The sequence below is a fragment of the Cydia splendana genome, chromosome 21, assembly GCF_910591565.1.
Source record: "Cydia splendana chromosome 21, ilCydSple1.2, whole genome shotgun sequence".
Lineage (NCBI taxonomy): Eukaryota > Metazoa > Arthropoda > Insecta > Lepidoptera > Tortricidae > Cydia > Cydia splendana.
The window spans coordinates 1331701-1349635 of record NC_085980.1 but is presented as its reverse complement, the minus strand read 5'-3'; the positions used below and the strand labels follow the sequence as shown (position 1 = coordinate 1349635).

The following is a 17935-nucleotide window of genomic DNA, read 5'->3' as shown; positions in this document are numbered from 1 at the left end:
GATCTGCAGTCAGCCTCAAAAAAACAACCTGACTGTAGAACAAATCAAGCTTAAATAAAAAAGTACGCATTACATAGGTATGCAAAAAATCTATATTACATCAAAACCTTACATAATTTTGGAAAAAAGATAAGGCGCGTATTTAACCGGTCAACTAATTAATCGAATTTGGGTAGTTTAAAAAAATAGAAATGGCTACTAAAATTAATAGTTTGGCAACAAAAACGGAGCCTTAAAATATATCAATATTTTTTTTTTTCAGTTTTTTTTTTTTCAGTTTTTTTTCAGTTTATATCAATATGAGTTGTATTTTAATGCCGTTACAGCTTTTGATTATTTTTAGGCGGGTACCAAGTATTTATTTGGTAACTGAATTAATATATTGGAGACCATTTATGAAGCACATTTTAAAAAGAAAACGGCTATCTATTAATTAAAAAATTAAGTTCTTTTAAAATATTTTGTTTGGTCATTACACGGTCAACCTAACACGCTCCTCCTCGCTTCGCTCGTCGTCGCACCTATCTGTTGACTCTAGCAGAGCACGGTGGTAAGTATTGAAATTAGTAATTAAAAATTTAAAGATCTAATGGTATAATGGCCATTAGGCGTTTCATGATTAGAAATTTCGATTATAAGTATACTGACCATTGCGTATTGGTAAATTAATTTGAGGTGTTTTGTGTAAAAAGTGACCAATATTCATTAAATTTAACTGCTTTCGTGTTAAAATACTACCTAGCTGAAACGATATGCTCAGTTATGATTAGTTGATTACTTAGGTGTGAACAACTAGATGACAACTAAATTTTATGATCGCTTTACAATATTAGTTGCCAATTTATTATTTTAGACGCCAACTTATCACTTTAAGTTCCCTAGTTTTTAGGTGGCTTGATATGGCTGCCAGTTTTTTTAATAATATGATGCTTATATTCGAGGCTAAAATATTTTTTTTGGCGCTAAAGTATTAATGCACAGCCAAATTATATTATTATATGCCCAATGAAAGTTCCTGTTTAATATTTATTTGCCCGGTTAATAATAAGCCAAAAGATAATACTCGTTAAACTGCTGGATCGATTTTTATCAAACATAGCAGCTTACAACCACTGCAAGGAAACTCGCTTTCACGTATTAAACCGCATCGAAATAGGTCCATCCGTTGGAGAGCTACGATGCCACAGGCAGACATTGGCGTCAAGCATATAACATCCCCCTTTTTTGCGTCGAGGGTTAAAAATACCAAAGTCAAAAACCGTGTAAGTTACAAATGTAGTTGTTTAGCTAGTTAAGGGGCCCACTGATTAACAGTCTGCCGGACGGTATCAGCCTGTCAGTTAGAACAAAATTTTGACAGTTCCGAACAACTGACAGGCCGATACCGTCCGGCGGACTGTTAATCAGTGGGCCCCTTTAGAGCTTGTACAAACAGCAACACTCCTAACCGTACATATCGGTGGACCTTATTATTATTATAAAAGGCATAAGATCCACCAATGTACAGTTAACTGTGTGGGTCTGGGTGATGGTAAGTCGAGCTGCGACAGGCTCTCCTGACAAATCCGCAGATCGAGCAAAAATGGCGGCGGCAATTAGAGCGGGGAATAGTAAGGGGCTCACGGGGTATCGATGTTTCCGATTTATTAAAAAAAAAAAGATATAAAAGGACAATTGTAGACACATCAATCGATCGAAGCTCAATAAGGCTTGTGTAATTGGCAATAGACGATAATTATATAATGTATAGTAATATATAAAAACCTAATTATATACATAGAAAACATTCCAAACTCAGGAACTTTGTAATAAACACATATAAATTTAATGTACTTATCATGATTCGGACGGGACTTCCTACTTCGTAATAAAGGAATGTTTATCGTATAAGTGTTATTAAATTAATGCCAAATGCCACTTTCTACCAGTCAACCGTAGTGAACAATATAAATCTTTTTTATTTACTTTTTAAACGGTCAACCAGACTTTAGAACCAATACATAGAACCAATAATAAAATTATAATTATCGTATCTCGGGGCCATAACGTGTTTTGGAGTTTTTTGTCATTAAAGGCATATATAGTAGGGTGAAGCGAAATCCAAAATTCTTGAATATAGCAATGGAACCCCTCTAAAAGGATGTCTAATTTTTTATTATGTAAGGGAAAAATAATAAAAAAAATATTGGTATATACTTTTAGCCCTCTACTATTCGATTATATATAGCAATATATGTATATTTTTAATAAATTTAATTTATGCTTATTTTTTTTATAACAATTTTTATTCATTAAATAACGTCTTTTTCTTACAGATATACTCGATTCCTATACTTATTTTTGTTTATAACGTATATTTTTATGACACGGTAAAACCACGTAAATAGGGGTTTTATGGAAAATGCCCTTTAACCCGGATATTGTGCACAAATTGGAGTTTACAATCCATAACAGAATCGTGAGAACTATTTCAAACATGATAAGATAATAAAAAGAATACTAATATAAGTATATATATGCCTAACATACGTGTGAACATGACCCAAAAAGGGCGTAAGCGACACCGAAGGGCGAAATTTGATGCTTATTTAAACATATAAGTAACCCTTTTTTTGCAGTAAAATGATACTTTTCGTAATCAATAACATCGTTACTTTGACACAAGAATGTCTAAAAAAAATAAAATGTACACATATTAGTGAAATTGTATATTTTAATAATTTATGAAAATTTACCTTTATTAATTTCTTTAGCGGCTGAGTAAAGGGCTAAAAGTAGTGTTGATTTTGAAACTTGATATAATCACTATAATCTACATGACAAATGCAACTTTTGGTACTGGTTCCACATTGATAATCAAACTTTTATTTTTTTCCATACAACGACGCTCCACCCTAATATATAGGCCATTAGTTGTCTGTGACAAAAAATTTCAATCATTGGTTTATATCGTTTAAAATTCTTCAAATTAAAAACTAAATTGCTCCATCCCTTCAGCCTGTACACTGGTCAACGCGCAATTAATTAGTCAGCCCACCGCGCCCTTTGCAATCCCCTTCCCTTCTGTTACTCCACACACGTAGTTACCTGCGACTCTGTGTTTCTGTATTGTTACATGTAAATCGAACTATGATATACCGGGTGTGGCCTGTAACATGAGCAAAAAATTAAACTGTAGGCTGTACTCCTCATACTGACCAACATTTGTTCAGCGACTTTTAAAAATAACTTGTGGTTTGATGTTTATTACACATTAAAGTTTATTCTAAGACGCAATGTATTGCGAATTTTGTTATGTTTAAGGCGTGACAAGCAACGTCAATCACAATAATATGGCGTGGCGATGGCGTCCATTGAAGATAATATTTATTTTGTATGAAAAATAGGGAGTCTACATACTTCATAATTTTAAAAAGTTGTTGAACAAAAGTGTCACCGTTTGAGGAGTACAATCTATGTTTTAATTCTTTGCTCGTGTTACAGGCCACACCGTGTATAAACAAGTAAAAGTTTTAAAATATGTAATTGGTCATTTTATTAATACTATTTTATTTAATTTGGAACTTTGTATGTTATTTCTACTCAGAATCATGAGTTTTTAGAAAAAAAGATGCCTTATTTTTTTATTTCCATTCCGTTGCCGTAATGCTAAGGAGCATTTCACGGGCTGTCCCGTAATGCGCATTTTATTTCCTGTGTTGCGACTATTTTTCGGCATTTAAAGCAGGTGATTATTTTTCTGTGCATTGTTTTGACCATTTGTCATAGAAAAGGAAACTCTTATACCTGCAAATCTTCAGAAAATTCGCGTTTGTACGGGACAATTTTATGATGTGCTCCAAAGTGTATGTGACGGAATGGAAAAAAATCTTGAGTCAGTTTTTTCTCCTATTAGGATCGAAAAAGCGCATGATCTTGAGTAGACATATCTTAGCATAACTATTCTTAAATAAAAAAAATGTAGTGTATAATTGTATATATAATGATTCCTATATATACTTAACGGGTCACTTCTGTTTCAACTTGCTTGACATGTTTTGCTCCGTAAATTTGAGGTAGACAACAGGTGGTCTTATCGGTAAAAAGCGATCTCTTTGGCGGAAATTATTGAGTAAAATAGAGATAAATGTTAAAATCTCACTAATGTAAAAACGTTTGTCAACAGGTTTACAAGCGAGGAGGCAAATTCGGGAATATGAAGTATTAAGGTGAGTTGGGTTTGGAGCTGGCATACTCCCAACGTAGTTATACCGAATCTGGCGAAAGGCCAGTTAACTACGAGTTTTGAGTAATAAAATTATTCCCACTATTTGATAGGAAGCATTGAGAATTGTTAAGATGTTGGTTTCAGGCGAATAGCAAAATTTACAGATGTGGAAAATTCCCAAAATTTTTGAAAAATACCTCGAATCGAATCATAGGGACATTGTAACAAATTACTGTTTAAGAAAAAAATCAAATGTATCACAAATCGACTTAAATATCCCATCAAAACCGACTAGAGTGAAAACAGGAGAAAAAAAGTGTCCCAAGGTTTTTATTACCATTTCCTTACCATTTTTCATAGGAAAGAACGAAAAAAAACAGTGTAAGTACTGGATCTTGTGCATCTTGTATATGTAAAGACCGACCTGTCAAAAAAGGGACCCGTCTGAAAATCAGCGCTGGGTATATACATATGTATCTAGCAAAAAGCTGAGATTGGTACCCATTGCCTATACCACAAATTTTTGTGCATGTTTTTATATTTAACGTCTTTGTGAAATGGAGTGTATTTTGTGATTCTCTCATGTATTCTTCTTTTTTGGTAGTTGTGGCAATAAAACATTTTTATTTTTATTTTTATTTTTATTTTTAAAAATATATGGAATTTTTGGAAAGTAGGAATAACATAAAACCACCAAATTAGTAAAAAAAAGTTGTGTTCAACTCAATCAAATGGTGGCCCACGTCCCGGATGTCACTTTATGTAAACTTTAGATCAAAAATTAACCAAGCTCTCAGTGAACTTAATTAAATGGGTAATATCGAAAATCGACGATCCTTTTTCGGGATGGCTCCAAATCCGGGTGCGGCCAATAAGGTTATATTAAGGTCGGTGGAATACTTATCATTTTAATATCGGGCGCGGTGCAGGCTTGGGGATTCCAGAGGAGCTGGCCAAGTTAAAAGCGGTGGGGTTATTTTCTAACCTAACACTTTAAACTCTCGCATTTTGTACACATATTTAATAACACAAACATTTTTATAAATAATTTCCGGTAGCTTAGTGTTGTTTTATTAATATCTCCGTTGACATTTGTTGGGACGTCAGTCTTTCCGTGACCACAGCTGGTGCAACTCAGCTGAAACGTCGGAATTAAAGGTAAAAACAATGAAATTATATCGCGGTAGACCCGTGTAATTAAATATATTTTCTAACCTGTTATTAATAAAATTTAAGTAACACTATAACAGTTTTAATTGATTTAAGGTTAGTTTGACTAGATTGACTAAAATTATACAAAAAAATACAAAAGGTAATCACGGTTTATATCCCGGTCGATATAAGTCTAGTTAACACTATATTTTCCTTTTTTCTTTGACTTCTAACCGAAGGGGTTCCGTGGGAATCTGCTGAATCCTACACGAGAACAGGTGACGCCGCAGAAAACTGATGTGTCGCCAAAACTTTTGAGTCCATATTAATATTTTGTCATTATTTCAAAACATGTGTAATATCCTCCTAAGACGCAGAGTCATTTTTGCAGTTTTGAATTTGAAACAGCTTGAAAATGTATTTATTTCCTCGCTGTTGTAGTAAAGACCATTTTATGTGTATCTACATATATGAGAAGCTATCTTTGAAGAAAATTCCTACGATATTTTCAGCGTGTGACTTGCGCCTACAACGGAGTCAAGGCTCTGTAGGTGACGTCACGTGCTTTACCTACTCTATTCTAGACTCTTCTCATATTAACTTCATCTTCATCATCATCGTCATAGTACATGTCGTGACACATCCGTTCAAGAAATTTGATTTCAGTGGCACTTATAGATCTACGATGTACAAGATTGCCTGCCAGTTTTCGTACCTTGTCAGCTTTGATTGTCACTGTGACAAGTAAGATCATCATTATCATTCAGCACGTCAGAGCAGCATGTTCTTCCATTCCTCTCTGTCATTCGTCGTCTCATCATTCACCTGCTTTATTTTCATTATCATCTTTCACACTGTCCACTTTTCCTTGGGTTTCCTTTCCACTTATATAGATATGCGGAGGGCTACAATCATACTTACATAATACCTTTCGCGTCACATGACTTTCATCCCTCCATATCTATTTCCTTTATCACAACGTCTGGTTGTAGTAGTGTCCAACGATTTCCTATGGATTTGATCAAATCATCAGTTTACCTGGCTTGGCACCTCTTCCTACCTGCTGACTAGATTTACCTATTTAGTTCATAGGCATAGCAAATTATACAAATTTACGTTATAATAGGTGTTTTATCATGAAATTATTCGCAAAGTTCCTTGAAGGTTACGATAAAATAAGTTTTTTAACAAATTTCAGCTACATAGAAATTTTAAAGTAAAGTTATTAATTTGATGGCACAGATAGGATATCGCTCATAATTTGATTCCGAAAATCTAATTACCCTCAAAATCAACGATCTTGGACAAACAGAAAACTTCTTGAAATTTATCTACTTAAAGAAAATTATGAAATTAATTTTTGGAGAGAATCGTGGCCTAGTTACATTAAAAGTTGAAACAATTTAAGAGGATAGTAGACTACCGTTTTCCATCCAAACGTAGTTCCTATTCTGCTCCCTGGATATTGATATTATGAAAAATATTGTTATGTAATTTATTGAATAATAACATTAATAACCCTAGCATTAGCATAGGCATATCATTATAATAAAGAGACAGTATTTTTTTTGTTTTTTATAAGAGTTAGGAGCAAAAAACAAAATTCGACACATTTTTTCAAAGCTCTATTTGCGTAAAATTATTTTCTATAATGATAATATCCAGACAGGAAAATGGTGACTACCTTTTGGGTGGAGAAACGGTCACGTGACGCCGTCCTCTATCGTCTTAAAGGATAAATAGTATTTTTTTATAAAATAGTTGAGTTGAGTAGGTATGTCAATCATCATTATACTCATGAAATAAAACTATTGAAACCGATTATATCGCGTATATTGAACTCATACTACATCCCGACGTTTCGAACCCTTTACAGCGTTCGTGATCAACGGGTGACTGAGGAAAAACTACACTGTGCAAAAACTATACCCACTTACAAAATAATGAACCATCATAAATTTTAAGGCCAGTTATACATACAAAATTGGTTCATAGTCTAAAGATACGCGATAAAGCTAAAGCGAGTATTATTTCATGAGTAACTATCGCGGTAACCGAAGACAATATCATCATTATACTGTTATTAAATTGTAATTAAACTGCCATTAGGGATTAGCCAAAACTAACAAATTGTTTAATGAGAATTGACCTCCAGGCGGATATTCGGATCTAATAAATTATATATATATATATATATATGTATAAATAAATCTCAAACGTAACTTAGTTTCACAAGGAAGGCTTAGCCTTATGCATACTCTTTCCAGTCAGCGCAGACTTTTTTAATAACATACTCCAACGGACCACAGACTAAGCCTTGCGGTACTCCATATTTTAATCCTCGCTGGGATTAAAAAATGTTACATCGATGTGTGTTAATTTATATATAAAATATTAATGTTCCACAGGTTTTTTATTTTGCACAGATTTATTAAAATTTTATGTTTTTGCTGGGAATGTTTTTATTTTGTATGGTACCATACTTATCAAAAGCTTAATACTAAACGTTAAGTGAAATTAGACTACCCTTGACTACTTATAGTAAGCAACTTCCTTATACGTCGAATTATATTAAAAGGGAATCATACTATATAAACTAAAACAAAGATGTGCAGAGTTTATTGCATAAGTTTAGTAGTATAACCTTTTGTGACGTTGTGGTTAGTGGTAGAGATAGTTCTATTCTATGAAACTTGAGTTGACGAGTTTTGATTGTCGGTAAGGTCTAACATGTTTCATGAAATACGAATACTTGGAAAGTTTCTTGTGACAAATAAACAATCATCATCATCATCATTTCAGCCTATATACGTCCCACTGCTGGGCACGGGCCTCCTCTCATGCGCGAGAGGGCTTGGGCTATAGTCCCCACGCTAGCCCAATGCGGATTTGGGACTAAACCTAAATTTAAACTACTCGAATAACTTAACGAGTCACCTTTGGACCGAGCTCGAAATGTATTAAATTCTTCTTATAAGTACCTATGTATATCATCATAGGCATCATATTCTAATTAAGAACCTATACAGTTAGATAGATAGATAGATAGTTTATTCCATAACAATTTTACAATCATGTCGGAAATATCACAAGTGAAATTTAACTTACGAGCTACTAAATTAATCACAATTTTATAAACAACATGCATTTAACTTAAACTAAGTATACAAAATAATAATAATTACAGTTTTTTATGTCAGTTCAGTCACGTTATGAATATTATACAAACACATTGAAAAATAACTTATAAATTACAGATAAAGTCATTAACATCGTAGTAACATTTAGTAATTAAGAGGTCCCTTAGCCGGCATTTAAAGTTGTTTACATTATGTATTGATTTCAGTTCGATAGGGAGGCAGTTATACAATTTTATTGCTTGATATCGCACACAATGGTGAACAACTTTCAATTTAGGCGCTATTAAGTTATCCAAGTCCTTCCTGCGTGTGTTCATTCTAGAAATTCTTTCTTCCTCGGTCTCGTATCTATTTAAGTGTTTAACGACACCAGTCAGCAAGACCAGAATATAGAGACAGGGTACCGTAAGAATTTTGAGCCGGACAAAATATACAGTCTCAGCACTTGTAACATTACAAGTAGGTACCTAAAGAGTTCTTAAAGATTGGACTCTTGATGTTGGACAAAGTTAGAATTAAATCTAAATTATCGTTATAGGTTCCCTTAGTATCAAATTCAAAAATTCAATCAAATTTTTAGTGCCTTTAATTTCCGCTTTTACATTAATAGCTTTCAATATATTCTCTTTCATGCTATTGAAAGTATTGAAACTACTATTTTATCTTCCTAGCAATAAAGTATAATTTGCAATAGCATCAGGCAATATGTGTAATCTTCTTAGCGTTGCAATCTGTCGAGTCATTACCGTGGCGGATATGACTGCCCGTCGGCGACTTATCGGAGAGCTGTGTCGAAATCTATGCGAAAATACGGTACTGTAAAGGTTTGCAACCTTTACAGCCTTTTTGCTCAGTGACTGGCTAGTCACTATTTGAATTTAGAATCTGATCTCGCTGTCAGATGGAACGGGGTGCGGATCAGCATTCCTAAATAAGCAGTCATCAAGACTAGTATGCCTGTCAGAAAAGAATATATATAAAAATACTATCTATATGTGTTTAATGGTTTGATGTTCCACATCCTCCCTGCTAGGTCGTATCCCTTTACAGTACTATCTAGGTCCCAAACTCTTCAACTAAAGGGGTGTTTCACAAAACTATATACGAATCATGAATAAAATATCAAATATTTTTCTATGTCACAGTCTCTCAAACAAAGGGACAGAGCGACAAGTGCATTGACCTATATACTTCGGTCACAGAACAATTTCTATTAAAGCTACAAAAAACTTGATTGACCCATAAACAAGAAAAAGTTGAAGCTCAACTGAAAATTTTCCGCCAAAGTTTCCTAAATCTTACTCGTATCACAGAGGTGTTCCATTTTGTGGCATTACGCACGAAAAGGGGTCTTATGACAGTTTATAGATAAGGATAAATCGACGTTTTTGTGAAAAGCTTATATTTTACGATTGGAAAACTAGGGAACAAATCAAATTATTTCAATTTACGCGTTTATTATTTTGTATTTGTATAAATATTAGTAAAATATTGGGATTGACGTGTCTTTGTAGTTAGATTATTTTTATATTCTAAGTATTTCTATATTAAAATTGGTGTCAAAATTTAGTAGCTAAATAAGAATACATACTGCCTGGTTTCGGGTTAAGACAGCGCTTATATAAAACCGGCCACGTGCGAGTCGGACTCGCACAAGAAGGGTTCCGTACCATTATTTATAAAAACGGTCACCCATCCAAGTACTGACCCCGCCCGACGTTGCTTAACTTCGGTCAAAAATCACGTTTGTTGTATGGGAGCCCCACTTAAATTTTTAATTTATTCTGTTTTTAGTATTTGTTGTTGTAGCGGCAACAAAAATACATCATCTGTGAAAATTTCAACTGTCTAGGTATCACGGTTCGTGAGATACAGCCTGGTGACAGACGGACGGACGGACAGACATTGGAGTCTTAGTAATAGGGTCCCGTTTTACCCTTTGGGTACGGAATCCTAAAAACTATGGAGGGTAGAGGAAGGACAACAGTCTCTTATGCCAGAACTGGTTGCAAAAGTGTCCAATTGTCAGGTATAGATAGTATAGTTGAATTATCGAGAAGATGGAATTGCATTTGTAGTGGTTGTATGCTGATAGTACAAGAAAATAGAAAATTCAAATATAGAATGCCTGTAAACAAACAATACTACTACATATGCAATTCCACGCTCTCGATGATTCAACGTTACAAATCTCTCGAGAGTAGCGCTAGAGTAGCTAAGAACGTAGGCGTTATTGACGGAGTGAAGTGCGCTGTCAGTGATTTGAATTTTTTTATCAAATGTTCACGCCACCTATTTAAGGTTTTTTGACGGACACTTTATGATACATGGATATTGTATTCCTTCCATAATAATATCCTAATCTAATTAAGAAATTTGTAAAAGTGCAATTTTATCATGTTGTAGCTCTGATGATTTAAAAAAAAAGTTTTTTACTATGATTTTGAATTACCCTGTGTAACGTAATTCTAAGATTCACTCAAGAAGATCAATTAAAACTTACTTTTGGATATGTAAATGATATAATTTTGATGTCAGAATGTAAATTTGAATTGTCTTCAAGGACCCTTTAGGCATGGAACGCCACATTTGCGCTGAAATGTTAGCAGATGTTTATGGCCTGGGGCATCCCCCCTTTAGAATTAGGGTAAGGGGAGTTCTGACTTTTATTATCTCTTACAGGGAGTTTTATGAGAGTGATGCAGGATCAAGATTTTCATCTCGGAGGGGAATGAAAATTGTTACATTAGGAATTATTTTATTGTGTCATTGTGATAATTTCTTGTGCTTTGTGTCACAGTTTAGGAATAGCTGAGCGGTTGAGTGAGTGACTTTTTGGATGGAGGCCGTGGTTCCATCTTTAGTATTATAGTTTTTTTTTAATGTAATTCGAATTAAGAGACCAAACTACATCTCTAAGTAATTGTAATATGTTAGTTTGAATTGGTAGTTGCAGTTAGTTGTATTTCATAATTTTTGATGTATTATTTTTATTTTTGCTTGAATGTAAATTCAATGTTGACGTTTGACGTGTAAAAGTGCCCTTGTGGCCTATTTGCTGAATAAATGTTGAAGTTGAAGTTGTACTTAGTGAGTTAATCGGAACTTATATATGAAAGTGAAAGTCTTTATTCTTCATTTCAGGGATATTACCATACATTCGTGAATGTCAATGTTTAGTACTCAAGAATATTTTTAGCCAAGCGAAATTGACAAAAAAAATCTTTGAATGCGGTTTTGTTTCTTTTTAAAAATTAAATAATGTTTCCTTTTTAAGTAAAATGAGCTAACTTAAGGTTTTAAGGCACTTTTTCTCCAGGGCCATATTTTTTATTCTCACTGTATACGTTAGTAATAACAGTTCAATGGCTTAGTCCGATATTTTTTTCTATTCACTTATATTTTTGCTCATTTTATTTCCTGCGAAGTTTTGACGAGCAAAACAACACTATAAATAACACCTCATAAATAATACACGGAAACGGCAAACACCTACAGAGAAGATAAAAATAATCATCGCTCGTAGCCAATTTAATATACAGGCGAGAAAAACTACCCTTACCGGGAAATTTTAAATTCCCACAGGAACGCCCTACGTCCGCGAAGCCAGGAGCCTATTCAGATTTAAAACATCGTAACGGTTTTGACCATATTTTGATACGACTTTGGAGCAGCAGCGCATGTTGACTCAAGATAGTTCAGTCACCATCTGATATATCGGAGCGGCCAAGGTCTTCACAATATCTGAACACGCACTCTAACGCCCTGACAATAGAGGCGTGTTCAGATATTTGTGAGCGCCTTAGCCGCTCTGACTGTCCAAAATAAGTTTTTCAAGATTTTATCGTTGACTGTATTTTGTTTAAACAGTCAACTAATTAATACTCATCGAGGCAATTCCAACAAACCCCAACACAATTAGGTTGCGTTGTTTTATTACAGAGTTCCTATGGCCGCATCAGATCAGCTTGATGGTACCATAATATTGCATTGTCACTCAACTTACATAATATATTTGTTGGGGCGTGACTCCAGAAGGACGTATTGCAGCGTTACAGTTCATAGTTTTAGACGCCTGTATACAATTGATTAGCAACGTTTGGCTACTAGCAATGTTTGCTGTTTGGAAGTTGTAACGAAATTCATAACGTAGAGAGTAACGCCGTCTATTGGCGTATTGTTGAACTAAGATGACAGGTAGAAGGCTTTGGAACGTCAAGAGGTTTCTCTTGGGTGAACGTAGGCACAAATTGGCATTTTTGTCGTTATGTTGGTAGACTGGTCAAGCAGGTTGACCAACTTGACGTTGAGGCGGGAGCACTGGAGCAGCGTGGTTTCGCCGCTGGTGTTTCTTCTTGATCGGACCGCGCTAGAGATCGGACGTACTCGTTAGCCAACCTCGTGCCTAACTTGTGCCGAGAGTAAAATACCATTACCGGTATTTTACCATTTGGGAATATTACCAGTAAATTACCATTCTTCCCGGTAATATTCCCAAAAGCGGGTAATATACTCGTACTTGAACGCTTACGTTATAATTGAATTAATTTAATTTAAAACATGTAGAAATGACTTAATTATCTTTACGTCTCTTCCACTCGTAGCTTAAGCTATCTCTTTCACTCAATCTTAGCGGAGTTGCGAAGCAATGTAGGATTACGCTGTATCCCGTACTGGGCTATAACCGCAAAAATCAAAGTTCGTCAATTGCGGAGGTTTTTCTGTCACTAAAATAAATAAAGTAAATAAAATAAATATCACGCTCAAAATAAGAATATTATTATATCAATGTTATTAAGCTATAAAAAATTACCACTTAAGATATAAAAACAATGTCATTGTACTACACAACACCTTACCTACTCATAATAAAAATGTGATGATTATTATTAAATCAATGTGATTTTTACATTTTCGTTTTAGTTTTACTAAAATTCTGGTATTATTCATTGAGTCGTTTTGACTGGAACTGGTTTTGACTATGCCCACTTGCCCAGACAAGGGGAATACTTCCTAGTAATATTGGTAAAATACCGAGTAACATTGGGAAAATTACCAGTAGTATTGGGAATTTACTAGAAAAGTAAACCTATGTTGATTTTTTGCACTTCGTATGATGCATTTGTTGACAAGTAATGATTTAATGTAAAACGAATTATGTTGACATTTACTTAATTTGAATATTACCGTAAATTACTGATTCTGGGGAATCTTACTTGGGTATTTTACCGGTAACGGCACATCACTACTTATACCTGAATAATCGAATCGCACATTTTTGTTACAATTAATTCTGTTTCTTCGATTATTCATTTCAAAGAAACATATTTTGTAACTTGATTAAAATTCAGAATATTTATTCAAAGATTTTTAAATAAAATAAAAGACTGACTGTAGAATTATTATTCATTGAATATTATTTGTGCGACACTACAGTTCACAGAATATTAATTTCAACAATTATTATTTAACAAAATTACCTTTCACATACTCGTAGTATTCATTGAGATTGCTAAAAAAGGAGTTTAGGTTACTTTAGAGCTGCAACTTCTAAGAAAACGAACCCTTGCTGGAAAAGTGGGTTAGGTTAGGTTAGAACTGCGACCCCTAAGAAAACGAAATGTTGCCAGAAAAGTGGGTTAGGTTAGGTTAGAACTGCGACCCCAAGAAAACGAACTGTTGCCAGAAAAGTGGGTTAAGTTAGAACGGCAACCCCTAAAAACGAATTCCTTCCAGACAAGCAGATTGCGTTAAATTAACGACTAAATAAATAAAATTCGACTAAATGACTATTTTGTATATTAAATTTTGGTGAACCGTATTTATAAGAAGTGACTTTTCTACAGATCGATGATTTTGTGAAATGAACAAATTGTTTTTGAAACAAAACTAATGTTTTAAATTTTTGGTGAAACATAACTAATCCGAACTAAAATTATTTGAAGTAAATATTCTACTTAAAGATTATTTTGCGATTTGAAATTACTTAAAAATTTTCTGTGAAACGAAAATCTGCAGAAAAATTGACGGCAAAATAAAGGTAAACCTATTTCACGCACTAGTAGCATACTAATTTAGCTGTGAAGTAATACATTGAGGTACTATGCCCACCGCCGTCGCCCGTGCCTCCGTCATATTTATGAGAGATTTCAACTCGTTCGCCGAAATTTGCTTGCAAAATTAGACCTGCCGGCCTAGCCATGGTTACAATCGCTATCGCTTCAACAACGAAAAGCTTTACGTCTCTCTATCACTCTTCCATATTAGTGCAACAGTGACAGTTGCGTTTCGATCGCTACGGTGCGTAAGCGATTGGCATCTTGGCTACGCGGCCTGAACATACATACAAACGAGTTGCAGGTTAAAATAAAAAAATCTTCAAAAAATAGAAACCATATAAAATAGTAAAATCAGAATCTGCCTCGTAACCTTGGTCCGAAAACGTAGTGATTTAAACACCTCCGGCCCGCATAAATCACATCCTGTATGTCCGTATAAGTTGTAGTTTATTTTGTATCCCTCGCGTGTGATCTAAATGATCTGACGAATGTCACAGTTCAGATATAGGTTTAATGTTTAAATAAATCACACCCTGTATGTCTGTATAAGTTGTAGTTTATTTTGTATCCCTCGCGTGTGATCTAAATGATCTGGCCAGTTGAATCATAGTTCAGATATAGGTTTAAAGTTTAAATAAATCACATCCTGTATGGCCGTATAAGTTGTAGTTTATTTTGTATCCCTGGCGTGTGATCTAAATGATCTGGCCAGTTGAATGTTACAGTTCAGATATAGGTTTAATGTTTGAATAAATCACACCCTGTATGTCCATATAAGTTGTAGTTTATTTTGTATCCCTCGCATGTGATCTAAATGAGCTGACCAGTTGAATGTCACAGTTCAGATATAGGTTTAATGTTTAAATAAATCACAACCTGTATGTCCGTATAAGTTGTAGTTTATTTTGTATCCCTCGCGTGTGATCTAAATGATCTGACCAGTTGAATGTGACAGTTCAGATATAGGTTTAATAATACAGGTGTCCTTCTTCTTCTTATGGTGCTGTCTCCTGCTGGAGGTTGGCTATCGTTAGGGCTATTTTTACTTTTGACGCTGCAGCTCGAAACAGAGATCTGGTTTCATCTAGAACCAGCACCTTAGGTTTTTGAGCGACGTGGTACGTCTTCTTCCACGTTTTCGTTTGCCGCTTTGTCATTTCGCAATACATGACCAAAATACTGCAGTTTCTGAATCTTTATAGTACCTATCTAAAATGTACCTTCTGTTTTGTACTCTCTTCTGTACGCTCTCATTGGTTACTCTATCCATCCATGAGATTTTCAGTATTCTCCTGTACACCCACATCTCAAATTCCTCTAGACCAGCTCTAGACGTACAAAAAATAAAATGTTAAAGCGGGTACTAGGTCCGAGTGACCATTACTTTGAATGCAACAATTTAATTTGTGTAAGTTATAGGACACTCTATTGTAAAATTGTGCATACATTTGTCTATTTATCGTGGCACAGTAGTAATTACAGTGTGCCAACAGCGCTCCATTCCGCCGGCGCTCGCTTTTTCTCGCTCAGCGTCATTCAAGGAAAAAAAACAGTCCGCTTCCTCTGACAGGGTGGCGTGAGTTACATACTTTAGCGGATAGAAATACTTACTACGGTGACGCAACGAGTCCTGGCCTCCGGCACCAGATCACGCCATGCCTCTTGATCTTGTGATAGCTCGCGCCAGTCGCCATGACCGAGGTTGAGCAGGTCTTGAACTACTACGTCGTTCCAGTAGTACCTAGGCCGTCCAATCGGGCGTCTCCCATTAGGTTATCCAAAGTACGTTCTCTTCACGGCACGATCCTCTCCCATTCTCTCTAAGTGTCCGAGCCACTGAAGCCTAGCCGCTTTGGTCTCTCCAATAATTTTAAGTGAAAGCCAGTTTCCTTGCAGTGGTTCTTAGCTATGTTTAAAAAATAACAACCCAGGAGTTTAAAGGATATCAGCGCTTTTCGAAAATGGCATTTTGGTATAAAATGTTTTCATTTGGCAAAATGCGTAGCGAGTTTAATTTTTTTTTTGTAATTAGTTATATTTCCCGTTCTTTATTACGTAGTCCGCTATTCTCTTATAACTCCCACCACGCCAGACTGGACGTTTCTCACGGCGGATTTCAATTAGCGCTGCAAAACAGCAAGCACTAAGGTCGTCCGACTGAGGTTCGTTCTGCGCCGGCCATTGGGCGTTATTCTCTGGCTGTTTATTTTCGGCGAGTGGTTTAAGCTCGGAAAAACGCTTTAATGTTGGACTGATTGGGTGGTTGGAGTTGAAATAGGTCTTTATGGAAGATTGCAGTTTAGTTATTGTTCAATTTTTAGGCTTTTATGAAAGGTTTTGGTCTGTTGAGAAGTCTAATTGGGGAAATACGAGTATCATTGATTGGAAGTTTCCCTCTTCGTTTTTGGGTTCCGTACCCAAACGGTAAAAACGGGACCCTATTGCTAAGATTCCACTGTCCGTCTGTCACCAGGCTGTATCTCATGAACCGCGATACCTAGACAGTTGAAATTGCCACTATAACAATAAATATTAAAAAGTACGGAACCCTCAGTGGGCGAGTCCGACTCGCATTTGTCCGGTTTTTAATCTACTTATTTTGGTAGGTGTAGCTCAAAATAAGCGCACAACCAACATCAAATTGATCATACTTGAAGTGGCTAAAGTGAAAAATTAATTACTGACAAGATAAACGTAAAAATTACCATCACTAAACGTAACGTTAAAAGTATCCTACATAGTTAAGTAACATTCATTATGAAACTGAAGAGTACCTATAAAGTTTGACTGAAACACAGTAGTTAATTTCTCCAATTTTGGCCACATCAAGGGCAATACCTAATCGTTTTCGCTTTTCCTTAAAAAAAATCTTCACCCGACCAATAGTGCTTTGTGACTTGTTTGCTATCATGATAGTTCAAAAAACTTTTTTCACCATTTCATTCCTCTCCTATATAGCGAATAGTTAAACACGAAAGAGTATAAAAAGTTAGGCACTCAATTAACTGTTCTCAACCGGCATCCCAACTTTCTCTCTGTTTTGTTACATCGGCGTTTTCGTTTTTCTAATAATGCTTTTCGGGCTGTCCGTTTTTTGTTATCGATGTTCGAGTTATTTTATTGTTTTACATTCTGCTGTAAGTATAAGCGTTTGTTTGCAGTGAGTACGGAGTTATAATATATTGAGTGGGATTTTGTTAAAACTCCCTCATCGCAAGTTGTTAGGGTTCCGTACCCAAAGGGTAAAAACGGGAACCTATCACTAAGACTCCATTGTCCGTCTGTCTGTCCGACTGTCTATCCGTCACTAAGCTATATCTCATGAACCGTGATAGCTAGACAATTGAAATTTTCACAGATGATGTATTTTTAATGCT

At 35.1% G+C, this 17935-nt stretch overlaps 1 protein-coding gene and 1 long non-coding RNA gene across 3 annotated transcripts in view; one reads left to right on the top strand and one right to left on the bottom strand.

Annotated features, from left to right (window-relative positions):
- The window catches only part of LOC134801122 (alpha-2 adrenergic receptor), a 670379-nt gene that overhangs the window by 131372 nt on the left and 521072 nt on the right, over positions 1–17935 (top strand). For both annotated transcript variants that reach the window (XM_063773657.1, XM_063773656.1), the window contains exon 2: positions 4166–4208. The gene's annotated coding sequence lies outside the window, so the exon portion shown is untranslated. The remainder of the gene's footprint in view (positions 1–4165; positions 4209–17935) is intronic.
- The window catches only part of LOC134801197 (uncharacterized), a 369363-nt gene that overhangs the window by 81594 nt on the left and 269834 nt on the right, over positions 1–17935 (bottom strand). The gene's annotated exons all lie outside the window — the stretch shown is intronic.